The sequence below is a fragment of the Maniola jurtina genome, chromosome 16 (genome assembly GCF_905333055.1).
Source record: "Maniola jurtina chromosome 16, ilManJurt1.1, whole genome shotgun sequence".
NCBI lineage: Eukaryota > Metazoa > Arthropoda > Insecta > Lepidoptera > Nymphalidae > Maniola > Maniola jurtina.
The window spans coordinates 10736161-10754721 of NC_060044.1; the positions used below are offsets into that span (position 1 = coordinate 10736161).

Below are 18561 nucleotides of genomic sequence, written 5' to 3' on the forward strand. Positions count from 1 at the left end.
TGTTTTACACACCCTTGTCATGTCTTGACCTAATTCTAGTGTAGAATAAATAGCCAAGCTATTTTAATCCTTAACATTGAATTTATTAGGGGTTATATTGTTCACGTGTTTTGTATTCCGTACAATGTCTTCATCGTGGCTCTTAGATAATGAAAAGTTATTTGTTCCCGTATCCTTTATATGCGGTCCGGGAAAACTGTATGTAATAATAAAGGGAACGGGGGCCTCTTTGCCTTTTTTTTTGGGTATTTTGTGGAATATAATATAAGCGGTACCTATGGTAGTAATAAAATGAATGGATATATATAACAGAGACTTTGAAAAGTAAGGATGTAGGTACCTATAAAGCAAAAAGCCTTGTTTTTCAAACAAACACCTCTACTTACCGTTTTTTCAAAGTGGCCATCATAGAGCTGAAGTGGCAGTAGGTAGGCTAAGCCTGTCACAGAATAGATGGTCTTGGATTCTAGAAGCAGACATGTTTAAAATGGAGACCATCTATTGGTAAGCGCCGCGTGGGGCTAGTAAATGTATTGGAAATTGTGCAGATGAATAAGTAGAAGGACTGTGTGTGATAGCGCACTCTCGAAAAAGCGTATGGCCAGCTGTGGACGCCAGTAAGCTTATGATGATGTTGATAATGATTACTATAGAGAACTGTTGACAAATAGTAGGTACCTACTTATGCAAATATACGTCTTTACGCAAGTAAAACATATTTAACAGGGCTCTCTCCGTCACTCGTTTCATACAATCGTAGTTCCAATTTCATTTGAATATTAAGCAACCAAAGTCCATGAAATTTTGCAGACATATTCTAGAAACTAATATCTGTGTCTGTGGTGTTTTAGATTTTTCAAAAAATTTGTAGTTTTAAAATTACAGGGGCTCAAAGATGTGTATGAAAATTTTTAAGACCGCGTAACTTTGAAACCGAATATTTTAACAGAAATCTGGAAAACCACAGACATAGATATTAGTTTCTAGAATATGTCTGCAAAATTTCATGGACTTTGGTTGCTTAATATTCAAATGAAATTGGAACTACGATTGTATGAAACGAGTGACGGAGAGAGCCCTCTTAAAATCTACTTTAGTTAAAAGACTGAAAAAATTATAATAAATAGAACTACATTCCTAAAATAATATCAACAAACCCAAAACAAGTAAGATGATTAAAAAGCGCTTATCAAAATGGATTTCAAACAATATATTTTTATTAAAGCTCGAGATATGATAAACTGCTGAAGCGATTTCAATTTAGGCCAAAATTATCTCTCGCGTATATTTTTTTAAAACAAAATAAGCTTCATTAAGATTGGAGCGTGCTTGAGCTTAAATTTCCGAGATTAACATAAACAGCCCCGAATTTATAACAACACCGCTACTTTCGCGCCGTAGTTTTAAAAATAATCTTAAATATATAAAAGAGAAAGGTTATTCAGCCAGTCACACAGTCAGTCATGACTGTGACTGACTGACTAACCTATCAACGCACAGCTCAGACGACTGGGCAGATCGGACTAAAAAGCCAACGATTTTTAACTATAGTACGTACCTCAAAAGGAAAAACGGAACCCTTATAGGATCACTTTGTAGTCTGTCTATCTGTCTGTCTGTCTGTTCGTCCGTCCGTCCGTCGTGTCTTTCAAGAAACCCATTTGGTACTTTCCGTTGACCTACAATCATGAAATTTGGCAGATAGGTAGGTCTTATAGCACGAGTACAGGAATAAATCTGAAAACCGCGAATTTGTGGCTACATCATTAAAAAAAAATTAAAATATGTTTCAATTTTCAAAACTATACCAAGTGGGGTATCATAATATGAAAGGGCTTTACGTATACATTCTAAAACAAATTTTATTTTTATTTTTATGTATGATAGTTTTTGATTTATCGTGCAAAATGTTGGAAAAAATACCCAAGTACGGAACCCTCAGTGCGCGAGTCTGACTCGCACTTGGCTGGTTTTTTTTTATGTAACAAAAAATGTGATGCACTGATTGCGGATGAGATCGCAGTCCAGAGCATACTTATCATAGTATAAAAATAATAAAGCAAACAAAATTAAGTATAAACAACCACATCTGCCGCCTAATGAACTCAGGGCCCTACGTTTTAATTAAGTTCCAGGGTAATGTGATATAATGGAAGTCGTAAACAAACAGACGCCGTTTGCATCGTTTCTATGTAAATGCGGACCTAATAAAGCAGCTAATTGACACTTGAATTTAAACAAGCAACAGATTGCATACTCCATCTCTTTTTTACTTAACGCAAATGTGAAACGCTCGAGAGAGACGAAAAAAGGAAAATTGTGCTTTCGTTTCCTTTGTCGTACATTAGAATTAAATTATTCTCTACTATTTATCTAATGAAAGGAAAATTTTAACTTTAACTTAATTAGAAGCATTATGTTTATTTTTAAAACAAAAGGTACGTTAAGGAGGCTTTCTTTTGTAAAACAAAAATACAAAGAATATCAAAAATTTCTAACAGTTGCGTGGTAATAATAACGCTCCTTTAAAAAATTTATACCTATAATATTCTCGTATCTATGTTAGGGACGCTAGGTTTGAACGCAAATGCATCTGGATCCATATGCTACCTGCGCTCTTAACTTTACATCAGCTGGCTCTGGGACTAGTTCAACCGAGCGTGAATATTGAATAACTAGATGATGCCCGCAGCTTCGCCCGCGTGGATTAGGCAGATCCCCTGCAGCATCAGGATTAAGGAGTTGGAATCCAAACTTGTAAAGGAACAATGTCAAAAGTTCCTCTATCGATTAAAAAAAATACGCAAATCGGTTCAGAAATCTCGGAGATATCAGTGCATAGGTAGAAAAACACAACTCCTACATTTTTAAAGTTGGTTAAAAAAGTAGCCTATGTTACTCCTTGGTTAATCCTCTACTTGTCTGTGAAAGTCTCGTCAAAATAGGTTCAGCTATTCCGAAGATTAGCCCGTTCAAACAGATAGTCACTTCAATTTTATTTATTAGTACAGAAAATAATTTTTGGCGACCCAACGGGAAAACATACCTATCTACGGAAAAACATTTTCTTCTTTATAAATTCTAGTACAATCAGGAAGGTATAACATCTTGTCTGCTAAACATTAGCTTTATAGACCCACTACGTAGGTACAGACTAGTCGCTCGGCAACTCCGTCGCCGTCAACTGAACATCTTAGGTACCAGATGCCCCCAACGCTGATTTTCAATGTGCGATAATTCCGAGTGCGATAGGGATTAGAAAGAATTAACTCGGGGTCAAAAATAAATCTTTTCTGAGGCTGGATTGTCACTAAACACACTGCATCCCTTTTATTTATTCCAAAAATAGTTTAAAGACAATAATCAATAATAGTATCATTTTAATACAGACCTAAACCATCACCATCTCTGACCAAAGAGACTAGATTGATAGTTGAGCTAATAACCACAAAGGTACATTACTACCACAAAACCTTCAGACATTACAAGGTCCGGCTATAAAAGTCAAGCGAAACCAGAAATTGTTAAATGCTCATACATCAAAAAGGGTAATTCATTATTCCGTCTCATCATCTGAGCTGGCTCCAAACTACTTGATTAAACATTCCGAGTGAGCGATACGGATTAAAAGGAATTAACTCGGGGTCAAAAATAAATCTTATCTGAGGCTGGGTTGGCATTAAACTCGCTGTATCCCCCTTCATTTATCTCCTCGCAATTGTGCTTGGTTCCCGTTTCTTCCTTCCAAGTGTAATAAATCAAGTTAGTGTACATAGTCTCACGTCTTTCTTTGTTTGGGGCTGGATACAATTGTTGAAATTTGCCTGTGCGAGGTCCTATTGTTTTTGTTTTGTGGGATTAACAGGGCTCTCTCCGTCACTCGTTTCATACAATCGTAGTTCCAATTTCATTTGAATATTAAGCAACCAAAGTCCATGAAATTTTGCAGACATATTCTAGAAACTAATATCTGTGTCTGTGGTGTTTTAGATTTTTCTAAAAATATGTAGTTTTAAATTTACAGGGGCTCAAAGATTTGTATGAAAATTTAATGAGACAGCCAGGTATCAACACAGAAAAGCAAGAATCCACAGATGAAGAGAGCCAACAAGAAAAAGATAGAACGGATACGAAGCAACGTGTAAAACGAAATAAGAAGATTAGGAAACGAAATAAGAATAATACGAAAACAGGAAGCAGTGGTGAAGAGAATAAAGAAAGTAATACAGGTATGTCCATGGATGAGTGTGATGATGAAAACAAAGGCAATGGGAAGAAAAAATTCGAGAGAGAAAAAGGTAGCATAAATTATATGAAATTAATTCAAAAATTGAAAGAGATATATTTGTCGGACTGTACTTTCGAAGAAAAGATTAAAGCATACATTGGTTTTATTATTGAGGAGATTATGAGGTATATTTCGGTTTGGTTTGGGGATAATGACATCTGCACATGGCTGCAGCTTACTAAACCAAATTATGGGTAGTGAGAAAGACTTTGAATTTATTGCACTGTATTAATGTAAATACATAGTTTGTTTATTTTGTTAGGTTAAGAATTTTGTTGTATTGTTATATTTAATTAGATTATAATAGGGCTGACATGTACATATAAAAGGTATAAAAGCCCTTAAATAAATAAAGAAAAAAAAAAAAAAAAAATTTTTAAGACCGCGTAACTTTGAAACCGAATATTTTAACAGAAATCTGGAAAACCACAGACATAGATATTAGTTTCTAAAATATGTCTGCAAAATTTCATGGACTTTGGTTGCTTAGTATTCAAATGAAATTGGAACTACGATTGTATGAAACGAATGACGGAGAGAGCCCTCTTAAGTTTAGCCTTTATTAGTACTGTGATGTACACAAAATATAATAATAGGTCCTTGTATGGGGCATTATTTGTGGCTTTGTTATTGTAATTTTACAATGTATTGTTTACAGTATGAATATGAAGTGCCCGATGAGATCGGTTTAGTAATTAAGTCCTAAAAAGGTAACAGACAGATAGATATACTTTTGCATTTATTCTAAAAGGAGCTAATGCCCGCTATTTCATTCGCGAGAACTTGTTTGTTAATAATATCGTAGATTTTTTGGGTTTTCGGTATAAGAAGTATTCTATGTCCGCCACTATGAATCATAATCTATTTCTATAACAATTTTTTTAAGATCGGTTCTGCAGTTGAGTTGTAACAGACAGAATATAGATAGATAGACATACAGGTAAACTTTTACATTTATAATACTAATATGGACGGAAAATATTAAATTAGTATTCTATGGATTAAAAAACATACAAGCCGATTCATTTGTGTAAAACTTTTTAGAATAGTTAGAAATATTACGTACTTAATAAGTTAATTACGTAATTATTTCCACGAAGTTTTTTAACGACAGATAACTAACAATTAAAATATATCGATTATTATATGTATATTTATAAACATTCAACATCTTTTATGTTGTCACACAAAATTGTCAGTGTTGTTCGTAGACATGGAGTCCCCATTTCTCAACCCCAAAACTTGAGAACGCTTTCAGTTCTTTCTATTTTGTTTACCACTTGACATCTGCTACACGACTTGGCTCTTTTAATGTGTCTCTAGAGGGTCGTAGGTTAAAGGGGTTAGGTATCTACTTCTTTGTTTCTGTGTGGTTTCTTTGTATGTAGGTAGATACCTATGCAAATTCGCATTCCCGCGCAAAAACGCATATCCTTCGCTCCGCCTCAGGAAAGTGGGAAAGTCATTTGTGGGAATGAGGAATAATATTTTATAAAATTCCAAAGTCAATTTTAGACTTGCCTTTACACAAGTTTAAAAAATCTATTAAAATTATGCTCCTGAAAAAAGCTTGTTATATAAGCGAAGATTATGTAAATGACAAAAAAGCTTGGATTTGACTCGCTCCAGCATACACGGCGCTACAATTGTTTGTATACAGTATGGCATATTATTGTAAATTGAATATGTACTTGAAAAGAGCAACCGACGAGTTTCTTGTTGGTTCTTCTCGGTAGGAACGGCATTCCGAACCAGTGGTAGATTATTTTGACGATTCAAAAGCACTTGTAAAAGTTTAATTGAATAAAAACATTTTGAATTTGAATTGAATTTGAATTCTGTAGTCGGATTTGAATTATGAAAATTTGATTTTTCTTCATCTTAGCATGGTTTTGCTAAGTGATAGCTTAGTGGTTAATACTTCTGCCTCCTATTTAAGGGATCTACGATTCGATCCTGGGCATGAAACTTTTCAGAGCTCTTCGTCTCATTTTTACTGCCTAAGTGTGTAAATAGGGTGCATCAAAACATTCAGATGATAATGTCTGCAAAGATCGCGGTGCTGATTGATGTTTGGAAAACCAGTTTGGAAAAGAGCTGGTACTAGTAGGAGATGGAAGAGGAACGGATAAGAAATTCATAGTTTATTTATTTTTTGGATGCCAATGATAATAATCATATTGATTCGACTAATTAAAATCATTGCTAGTTAAATCTTGCCTTTTAGGCAAAATCTACCTAGGTAGTAGGTACCTACTATATGACCAGTCAGATACTGTTGCTTGTGCCAACAAGTTCCGAGCAGCGCAGTTTGCAAACAACTACACGAGATTGTGATTGCCACATCATCGAGTGCTAACGAAGGTAGAACACACATAATATGCTCAGATGTACGATAGCTCGTTCAGTAACAGAGATAAAAGTATGAAATATTCAAGTCAATAAAACTCAACTGTTCAGAAATATAGGCAAGAAATTCAGTAGGTTTATTATTATTATTTTGATGCAAGTTAGCCCTTGACTGCAATCTAACTAACGGTAAGTGATGATGCGGTCTAAGATGGAAGCGGGCTAACTTGGCAGGGGTATGACAGTTTCATTAAACCCATACTTCTGATCGGTTCCTCCACAGCATCGGTTTTTTGTAGCTCGTTTAGAAACGGATATACCTAATAAGTAGAAGTTTAAATAATAATTATAAGAGGGATACATAAAGGCATAAGGCCGCATTATGCGTAGAACACCCAAAAGTTGCAACAGTTCTGAAAATAGTAAGATGTCTAGGCAATTGTAGATTCAGAAAATAGCGAAGAGCTGCATCGGGCGTAACGAAATTATAAAAAAATGTCAGTATAGGTTGATGCTGATTTGACATCTACTCATATATTTAAAACATCTCCTGGGCGTTAGCCATATCACTAAGCGAGTTGGCTAACTTCCGGCTTATGCTATTTCACTGCGACATTTCCATATTTACGGCACGCTTGATGTCACCACCCGTTTGGTATGGGGTTATCACAAAGCCGACAAGAAACCTAGTTGCAATTCAATTGTGTTTTCTTGTCTTACAAAATCTACATTTTCTACATCAAAATGACCAAAACTTTTTACTGTTTAGAAAAAGTTTGAACTATGAAAGTTCGGATAGAAAAATGTAGCATAAAAAATATAAAATAAAATCCAGTTAGCTAGACACGGTAACTTTCTCTCGGGGCTGTGAAGTTCACAAAACTCCATTCACGTATCTTAAATTTGTTGTAAGATTCAAATTTAAGTTTCAGACATGTTCTGCTTAATTAGCAAGTCGTATACGAACAAAGAACTATCATAAAACATTTAAAGTTCACCCGCGGGGCAAGTTAGTACTTATAGAGAACTTTGGTAAGGTACTTAATCAATAAACTTTATAGATTTAAATAATAGTGTCTTAGCACGCGGCGACATCTTTTAGGGTTCCGTACCTCCAAAGGAAAAACGGAACGAAAGAGGATCACTTTGTTGTCCGTCTCTCTGTCTGTCTGTGTCTGTCTGTCTGTCTGTCTATCCGTCTGTCGCGTCTGTCAAGAAAACCTATGGGGTACTTCCCGTTGAGCTAGAATTATGAAATTGGGCAAGTAGGTAGCTCTTGTAGTAAAAGAATAAATCTAAAAACCGTGAATTTGTGGTCACATCACAGAAAAAAATATTAAAATGTGTTAAAACTTTCAAAGTAAGATAAATAAATATACCAAGTTGGGTATCATATGAAAGGGCTTTACTTGTACATTCTAAAACAGATTTTTATTTATTTTTAAGCTTAATAGTTTTTGATTAATCGTGCTAAATGTTGGAAAAAATACCCGAATACGGAAACCCTCGTTGCGCGAGTCTGACTCGCACTTGGCCGTTTTTTTACAGTTACCGATTAATTTACAGACTAGCACTTAGCTGCAATCAGACCTGCTAGCAAGTGATGATGCAGTCTAAGATGGAGTGCGCCTACCTAGAAGATGCCTATTCACTCTTGACTTGAAGGTACCCATATAAAAAGTGGAAGGAAAAACTGGTGCCGGGAGAGCGCTCCATATTCTAGCAGTTCGGATTAGAAACGAGGAAGCAAATCGTTTCGTACGTGTCCGAGGAATTTCAACTACGTACGGACATAGTACATTACACGTACATTTTATTTATTTTATTTTATTTTAGATTCTTGCAATGCTCACAGCTGAAGTCTTGAAGAATAACTTGCACACAGTGAAAAGGTAGGCTACAGGTTTAAAAAGCCGCGAGTCAACCTTAAACTTTTTTAGCAAAAACAAACTCACACTGCCCTTAACTTAGTGGCCTGTGGGACACATTAAACAGAAAGTTAGTGTCGCAGGAAAAAGAAAGAATGGAAAATCCCTGGATAAGTTTTGGCGGTTACGATGGGGAGACAATATCCGTGACATTTATTTTGAGGAAAATTGAGAATTATGTACCGAAGTTGGGTGTTATTACTGTATTGGGTACCCAAATGTCAGGAATTATGTTTTGCTCAGATTTACAAACATTGTTACACCTTTTTTTACATTTTCCGCCGCAGCAGACCCACCAATGGGACACTACGTGCCCCCAAACACCCTTAGAGGCATGTCGGAACCACAGCACGCCAACCAACCCGAGGACCACACTCTGAACGACGGACCACCCCGTGTCTATCACCCACAGGTCCTCTCGAGGGCTAGGGTTCGTATAGTGAAGGCAATTCCCTTTTCACGTTCCCCATACTCAACATCTGCCTTAACCGTCACCTAACTGGACAAGCAAGTAACCGGTGAAACTAAGAGTTTTGGAAACGTTTGCTTGCTGGCTTGGAGTTAGTAAAAATAATAATATTCCTAAATAAGTTATGATACATTCCTTCTTGTAGCGTCTAAAAGTGGGATACAATATTTTCATACTGAAATGAAAATCATAGCAGCTTTGCAAGACAAAATATGCAGTGTCGTAACGATTATTTTAGATCGCGATTTATTTGTAAGTATAAAGTAAGTAAATATAACCTTGCCTTAAACATTATTAACTTTTAATCAAGGCTAATATCACAAGCCTTGTATAGTGTTGTGACACTGCACTATTGAGAAATATTCATTCGATAAATGATAATATCGACAGTGTAGTAAGTCCGTGAGAAAATTCATAGTCGATTTAGTGACATCAAGTCTCTGTTGGTGCTTTTCACTATTTTCCTCTAGAATTGGTTGCGCGTAATCTTTGACAAATGCCCATTGGATAGCCCGGTAATGTACGCCTCGTATAGTGTTGTAATGGCAGTCTTGTGAAATATGGAGTCGATAAATAAAACATCGATGGCACGTTGTTGTCTTGCGCCATTTTCCAGTGGAATAGTTTGCGAGTAATCTCTGACAAAAGTCAAAAGAAGAATAAATAGGCAATTTCTCGGCAAGCATGCTCCACCTTAGGCAGCATCATAACCTACTGTGGTATAATCGCAATCAAATAAAAAAAGTCCTATGGAGAGCACGGGTATAAGGTAGGTATATAGTAGACTAACGACCCACCCCAGCTAGGCACGGGTAGTTTATTACATTTTAGTAGGGATCTATAATTAAAAAAAAAAGCCTATGTCACTCAGGAGTAATTTAGCTTCCTACTGGTGAAAGAATTTTCAAAATCGGTTCAGCAGTTCCAGGGACTACTTCCTACAAGCTAACTTAGAAACTTTACCTGTTTATAATATTAGTGTATGTATAGTATATAGTATATATTATATAGTATACAGGGTGTTTGGTAATTAGTATATAAAGACGACACGTACCCATGCTACTTTGGTCTTGATCTGATAAATACAATGCTGAAGTAAAATGACGAAATAAAATTATTTTTATGTTCAAGTTTTTATGGCCCTAACGTACCCTAACTCACTGAGATCGTTGGCCTTGGCCTATCTAAAGATGGCCAACGATCTCAGTGAGTTAGGGCCATGAAAACGACATATTTTTTTTTAAATTTTGTATGGAAGTTTGTATAATTTTATTCCGTCATTTTACTTCAGCATTGTATTTATCAGATCAAAATAGCATGGGTACGTGTCGTCTTTATATACTAATTACCAAACACCCTGTATATATAGTATATTGCAGTCAGTCATCGATTTGGATAGTATTGTAAAGAAATAAGAGGTCGATATATAAAACATCGAATAGTGCAGTCTCTGAGAAAATTCATAGCCAATTCAGTGACGGCAAGAGATTCTCCTTAATACGGGCACGCTGGTGCCTTACGCCATTTTCCAGTGGAATTGGTTTCAGAGTAATCTGTGACAAATGTCCTTTGGACAGCTGGAATTTCTCGCTCGCTATATTTACCGTCTCTAAAACACGAGACTTTTCCTTAAGTGGCCCCATTTCTTTATTTATTTAATAAAAAGTACACATCTGTTTGAGGAATCAGTTAAGTACCTACTTGTATATAAACACAGATCAGCCTCATGTGTGTATAAACAATGACTGCAGTTTATAGTTTTTACTGATAAATTAAAAAACACTATTAACTCATTGTTACGGATTAACCCAGGATAATGTTCATCCCAGAAAACATAGGATCGCGTGCACAAACTGATCCTAATCCTACTAATATTGTAGTTATAAACCCGAAAAGTCAGAGTTCCCGCGGGATTTTTAAATAACTACCTACATTTTTATACTCGGCTATTTGGTGTGTTTTAATGTGTGAACTTTTCGTTGGAGACAGTTGTGGTGTGTATGCTTTATGTTTGTGTTACCTATTATTTAGTTTTAATAGTGTGCGTCTCCATTAAAAATTAAAAATTAAATAAATAAATAAACTTAGGTAGGTACTGTATATCCACGCGGAAGACTTCTAGGACATCATGTAGTTTAAAAAAATATTTTTCAAGAAAAAGCATCATCTTTCATAAAACAAAGTACATTTTATTAAGACATTCTGCAGATTTTAATTATCAGATTCATAGTAAAAATGTAGGCAAGTCTAGTAAGTTTCCCTCAGATTTATGAACAGAAGTTATCTGTTATCCAAGAGATAACTTGCAGATAACTTTCAAACAACAAATGTCTATAGACAGTTGATACTCGGGCCCCGATTTACCTACTTACTGTCTCTGAAAATGCAAGAGATTGAACCGTATATACTCCGTTTTATCTTTTCCAATAGAATTCTCTCTTGCATTCATGCCTTGAAGAAAATTATTCACCGTTGTCATTGCATACGAAGCAAGATATCTCTAGTAAGCTTCTTTTTAGATCTCTAGTATTTGATTTACTTATGGAGTTAAAAATTTTATCATTTACAGATTTTCAATAGTTGATAAGTACCTACTTGATAATATACCGTTTAGTGAAAACAAGTTTGTATTTGACCTATTTTACTAATTCGAATCTCTTTAACATAAATTACTAGAGACCGCCCGCGTGGATTTAGGTTTTTTTCCTGTGGGAAATCTTTGATTTTCCAGGATAAAAAGGAGCCTATGTCCGTCCTCAGGATGGAAGCTATCTCAGTTAACAGGTGGACTATGAAAATCTAACAGACAGACAGACAGGCAGACAGATTCACTTAGGTATGCATTTATTTTAAAGGGCTGGTAAAAAAACCATTGTAACTTTCTTGTAAGTGTGTCAGAATTTTTTCTTTCATTCCTTTCATAATACACCTAGAAAACATATTTGCATATTATTATTGTGTAGTAGTTCATATTGCAGTATTATAATAATATATATTTTTTTTATTATAATATATCATTATCAAAATGTCTTCAGATATTTGTTGAATTTTAAAGACTGGATATATTTTTAGCAAGATATCCTCAAGACAACTCCCTACATTTTCCGTTGCAGTTTACGGAGCGAGTCATCTCTGATAACCATCTCTAGTCGGGTGGTATCTGTCGCCCGATTAACTTACAGAGTGCTTAGTACGAGATTTCACATCTCGGCAATGTTGTAACCTGTGCTTGATTAGTAGTTAGGTTGTCTAGTCTGTAGTAGATGTCTACTAATCAGAGGTTCGATCTTGGGCACGCACCTCTAACTTTTCGGAGTTATGTGCGTTTTAAGTTAAACATCACTTGCGTTAACAGAGAAGGAAATCATTGTGAGGAAACCTGCATGCCTGAGAGTTCTCCATAATGTTCTCGACAGTGTGTGAAGTCTGTTAATCCATACTTGGCCAGTGGCTTGGCCTCTCACTCTGAGAGGAGACCTGTGCTCTGTAGTGAGCCGGCGATTGGTTGATCATGATGAATGTTCCGTCAAAAAAACAATGCCGTGAAATTAAAATGGACCTACATACATATCTTTGATTTAAGATCAAAAATACAGTACCTACCACCGATTTTAATTTCGTAACGTTTCGTTTGGGTGTAGATATATGGACGGACTTAAACTTTAAAATGAGATAGTTAAGGCCCTTTTCAATTTAACGCTGACGTGTTTCGATGATCGAATTCTATCAACATTGGTGTGACGTAAAATCTCGTACTAAGCACATCGAATAACGGAATAATGCAGGTGATTTTCTCGTAAGTTTCACGCTCAATCTTTTCCGATGGAAACTTTATCTTCTCTATAATGGGTTAGGAAAGTATTTACGGTTGCTTCGACTTAGAGCGAGTTAACTCTTTCTCAGTCTAAAATTGGTATCTCTCCAGGTGGTAAGTAAGTCTTGCGGTCTAAGATGGAAGCGGGCTAACCTGGAAGGTGTATGGCATACGGCATCGCACCAGAACGCTTAATCGCTTGCCAGCAGGGCTTTGCCAGTAGGGTGGTAACTAGCCACGGCCGAAGCCTCCCACCAGACCAGACCAGAAATTTAGAAATTATAAAATTCCAAACCCCTGTCGGGAATTGAGCCCAGGCAGTTTTCATTAAACCAATTATACTCCTGTGGTTAAGTTTGGTTTGTTTGTTGGTTTATTGGTTTGTCCTTCAATCACGCCGCAACGGAGCAACGGCAAAGGCGTGTCGTCAAGTAATTTAGCGTTCCGGTACGATGCCGTGTAGAAATCAAAGGGGTATGGGTTTAATGAAAACTGCCATATCTCTTCCAAGTCAGCCCACTTCCGTCTTAGACTGCATCATCACTTAGCACCAGGTGAGACTGCAATCAAGGGCTTACTTGTATATGAATAAAAAACACACTTTCGCATGTATAATATAGCAAGTGAAATTAGGTACTTCTCCACTGCAGCGGAGCGGACGAAGTAATCTCTGAGAAACGTCGATGGGGCAGCTGCTGGAGTTCCACGCTTTATTTACTGCCGTTGAAATTGCGACGCCTCAAGTGCCTCGCCTTATCTGCTCTATCGCGGGAAATATTCTCTATTACGCCTTATATGAGAGCATTCCATTTTGTAACGACGTTTTTATAAACTACATATCTTCTACATAAAAAGGACTGACATACATACAGCTGGGTCTAGAAAACTTGAGAAAATGTTGCATGTAGGTACCTACTAAATATAATGTACCACCAGCAAGCAATGATTTCAACAAATTTCATACAAGGTAAGTTGGGTTGGGTCAATTAGTCTACACACATAAATGGAGAAACTGACTGACTGATATATCATAGTAGGTACAGCTCCAACATAGTATAGGTTTCATTTGCATAGAATGTTTCCTTTATAGCTATGACGAAAAAACTATATGCAATGTCCACCACAGTATGGAATGTTTTTCAGAAATATCACCAGGCGAAGCCATGGCGTGTGAGCTAGTCTCCGATAAACGTCGATGGGACAGCTGTTAGAGTTCCACGCTTTATTTACTGCCGTTGAAATTGCGACGACTCTCAAGCGCCTCGCCTTATCTGCTCTATCGTGGGAAATATTCTCTATTACGCCTTTTATGAGAGCATTTTGTAACGTTTTAATAAACTATCTTAAATTTTATCTAATATCAAAGTACTTATATCTAATATGTAGTCCGCTTTTAACTAATTGAATTTTATTATCAAATCAAATTAATTCTGTAAAATACTCTTAAATTTAAATTAAAACTTTAACATGTGTTAATTAAAAATTTATAACACCCCCGACAAGTGAAGGTTACAGTAACTAGAAAAGAGCTGATAACTTTCAAACGGCTGAACCGATTTTCTTGGATTATAGCTAAGAACACTCTCGATCAAGCCACCTTTCAAACAAAAAAACTACATTAAAATCGGTTCATTGAGATCTTGTAGGTAAGTGGGAGGTCCCAGTTCCATTCCTGGCAGGGGCAATTTGGGAATTTATGTTTCCAAAGTATCTCTCATCTAGTCTAGTGGGTAACTTCGGCCATGGTTAGTTACCTAACACCCTGCCTAGGGACCATAACATTTCATTACAGTTCACTTTAGCTATATGCCATACCTAGCTACTCATTGCCACTTAGGACCTTAGGATTTTAATGAGTTATTCAAATGATTATTGACATTTTCTTTACCAGCTTACAGTAATCTCGTTTGCAGCATCACAAATTGACTTGGAATTTTGAATTAATAATGAGCTACTTACTACATAAAGCATAATCCTGTAAGTGCTGGTACTAAACAATTCACTCTAGAGGTCAGTTCAATAAGCATAATTAATAACATTCAATAATCTACAAGCAACTAATCAATCGAAACTAATCCGGAGCGGTCTGCAATTGACAGGTTGGATGAAGGCGGTCCATAATTAGCAGTGGGCAAGTGGCTACGATTTGATGGAAACGTTAATAATTAAACTCCATAACATACCTACCTATAATTCTAGGCACAGCTGTGTTTAGAAGCAAATTGTAGGTAGGTATCTAGAGAGAGTGCGGACGCCTTTTGAGAACATGCATTGAGGAGAACTTGGCAGAGGTTTCCTAAGGATATTTTAAAGCAATATTTAATTGTTTAGAAATAAACCCTAAATATTTAGATATAGTTTTAGGTATTACAATAAATAAATAATAATAAATAAATAATGGTTTATTCGCTGGAATGTGGGTACAAGTAGGTCTTAACATTTGATTGAAGTTACCTTACACATTCTTGGTGTGCAAATACTAAATAAGTGAATCTTATATACGTAATATTACAATTATTCTGGTGGATTACAATAACAGGTATAGTCTAGACTCTAGACCTACCAGAGCCACATGGTCGCATTAGTGACCCAACTCTCTAAATGAGAATTTAAAAAACAATTATGTCTACTTTAACCACTGAATAGGTACAATAAATTCAGTAATTGTAACTACATGACTCCAAAAAGTTAGAGCTATGCGTAGCTGGCAAAGTCAAATGTTATCATTCGATAACATTTGACTTTCGACGCGACCATTGCAGATTATTGTATTTTGCCATGTTTGATAGCTAAGAATGTAGATGTTTTTAAGATTTGCAGAAAAAGAATGTGATTTTTGAACTAAAATATATTTTGTTCTAATCCCAAAAATAACCAGTCAGAAATTATGAACTGGTAGAACTTCAGAACTTTCTCTCGCTGACCGTCATCGCTGGCGACCAGTGCGTAGCTAGTCAGCGCTAATTGGTCAGCATTATATAAAATCGCTTCATAGTTATCATGAACATTATGATCAACCCATGTTCGGCTCACTACTGAGCATGGGCCGAAGCTAGCCACGCAGACTTCACACACCTTTGAAAACATGGAGAATTATTCTCAGGCATGCAGGTTTCCTCACGATGTTTTCTTCGAGGCGGACGTCCTAACCACTAGGCTCTAGGCTATCACCAGCTTCATAGTAATGCATTCATATTGATCTGTTAGCGCCAACGACCATCGAGAACAAAATCAGCCATAGAGGTCCCAAAGCATAAATAATGACCTCCTGATATTGTGTACGTGGCTAATTAATCGAAACTAATCCGAACCGGTCTGTTATTGGCAGGGCAGAGACCGCAATAATCATCTATACACAATGTACCTACTTAGATTTAATAGAAACGTAATTTATCATGCCTTCAATTATATTCGTCGACTTATCCTATTTTTTAAATATTCCGATTGAAGTAAGCTCCTGACTGCTATCTGAATCAGATATACAGATAATCTAATATACCTGGTGGTAAGTCATGATGCAGTCTAAGAAGGAAGGGGGCTAACTTGGTGAGGATATGGCAGTTTCAATAAACCTAGACTCCTATTGGTTTCTACCCGACATTGTACTGGAACGCTAAATCGTTTGGCAATAAGGCCTTGCCATTAGGGTGGTAACTAGCCACGACCGAAGCCTTCCACTAGATCAGAACAGAGAAAATTTAAAAATAATGAATTCCGAAATTTGCTCCTGCTGCTCGATTCCGAGACCTTATATTGATAAGACCACATCACTCACCACTGCACCGAGGACGTTCCGCCGAAGTTTTGAAATATCCTTGTTGCAGTGGTAATCTTGGTAGTTTTATAAGTGTGAGGTCCCGGGTTCGATTCCCGGCAAGGATATTTCGGGAGCTTATAATTTCTAAATTGTCTCTGGTCTGGTCTAATGAGAGGTTTCAGCCGTGGCTAGAAATACCACCCTACTGGCTAAATCGTACCATCTTCGATGAGGAATTATCGTACCACGCGATATAGCAGTAGGATGCCACGAAGAAACCAATTAGGGGAATGGGTTTAATAAAAACTCTCTTTTCCCTTTCAGGTGTGGAGTAGTGAGCGAAGCGAGCCGCCAACATCCATACGGTAACAAAGGCTGTACAAAGAGTCGTCGTTCAGCTTCATCGAAACGAAGCGAAACCTTTGGCGTAGCCATTTAAAAACATTTTTATTCACAGAGATATAAATAAGCGGAAATTTCCAAATTAAATACGAAAGAATTCTCTAACCATATCAGTAATTATCATCTGTGAATGGTGCCAAGAGTTTTCAGTGTTTATAAAACATCCGCTTTTGAAATTACAGGCACGGATATAATGCATGGATGATGTCAATAGCAGTGGGTACCGATACTCTCCTGTCTCTGAAAATAAATCTGCCCAGGAGATCATGTAACCAACTAGGTGTTAGGAGCAGACAAAAACAATAAGATAGAAGAGCTGATGGTCGAACTCAATATAATTGAAGAGGCTAAAGTGATTCGACCCCGTTGGGTTGAACACTTAGAGAGGAAGTGAGAGGATTTGCTATGGGAATCCATTCTTGGGTCCCCCATGGTCTAGTAGAAAAACTTTTTGTTCGACACTCAAGGTGTCTTTGAATGGATGTAGCATAGAAAGAGTTGCAATCCCTTGGGAACGGTCGATTGGCACGAAGCAAAACAGAACAGGCTTATAGTATTGACGGTCAAGATTAGATTTGAGTCACTGACTAAAGTGCGAGTAAGTGAGCTCAAATATCAAGCCTGTAAATATTGGCCAAACATTTTCACTTAATGCGGCAAATTTTCTACTGACCATACTCGCAAAGTGCTTATGTAATAGGCTTTACCGACACCCGGTCGGCTTAACGGCTTTGTCCGTTGGATTTTATAGTTAGTTGGCCTGTAAGTGTTTTCGGAAGCTGTTTATAAGCCTTTAGAAACATAACTCTAATACAAATAAACCCACGCTGTGAGGTAGTCCATAAGAAAATTTCCTAATAGGAAGTATTACACCAGACCCTACTATTTGCAATAGCTTAGTAGATCATTATTATAATAATAAAAATAGGTGGATAGTTTTAGTATTGAAATTTTATATAAATAATTATCTTAGGACTAAAAAAGGTAACTTTGATAGATATGTAAAATACTAATTACAGTAATTTAATAATTAAATTATGTGGCTAATGTGTTAAGTTCATCTCGAACAATTATGTCGCGATTTAAGCCGTATCTACTTACTAGTTTTTTTTTTTAATTTCAGGCTCTCTCTTATTATTAAAACTACGCAGAAGTTATTTTCTTAATGTATAAAATTACAAAATATATGAAAATAATCCTTAATTAAGTATACTTCGTAAACTCACCTTATCAATCCATAAAGAAACAAAAACCACACGATAGTTCCGAACAATCACGCACAGTCGAAGTTTATCAATCGAACTACGCGAGTAAGCACAGAAAGCACATCTGTCACCCACAACAGCTGGTAAGCAACTGAATTTAAACTTGGAACATTCGTATGCATTGTGCCCCAAACATGCGCAGTGGTGGGCAAAATTTTCACGAAGGAGGAATAGTACAGCTGCTTGGTGCTTCTGGTAGAAATTTATGAAACCATTGCTTTTTCATAGAGACATCAGAGCCTAAATAAAAGATTTAGAACGAGTAGAAACTGCTTGCTAACTTTTTACA

At 36.4% G+C, this 18561-nt stretch overlaps 1 protein-coding gene across 1 annotated transcript in view; it reads right to left on the bottom strand.

Moving 5' to 3' along the window:
- LOC123873008 (connectin-like) overlaps nucleotides 1–18357 on the bottom strand; it is a 59559-nt gene extending 41202 nt beyond the window's left edge. The window contains exon 1 of the mRNA XM_045917655.1: nucleotides 18234–18357. The gene's annotated coding sequence lies outside the window, so the exon portion shown is untranslated. The remainder of the gene's footprint in view (nucleotides 1–18233) is intronic.
- Nucleotides 18358–18561: the final 204 nt, after the last annotated feature.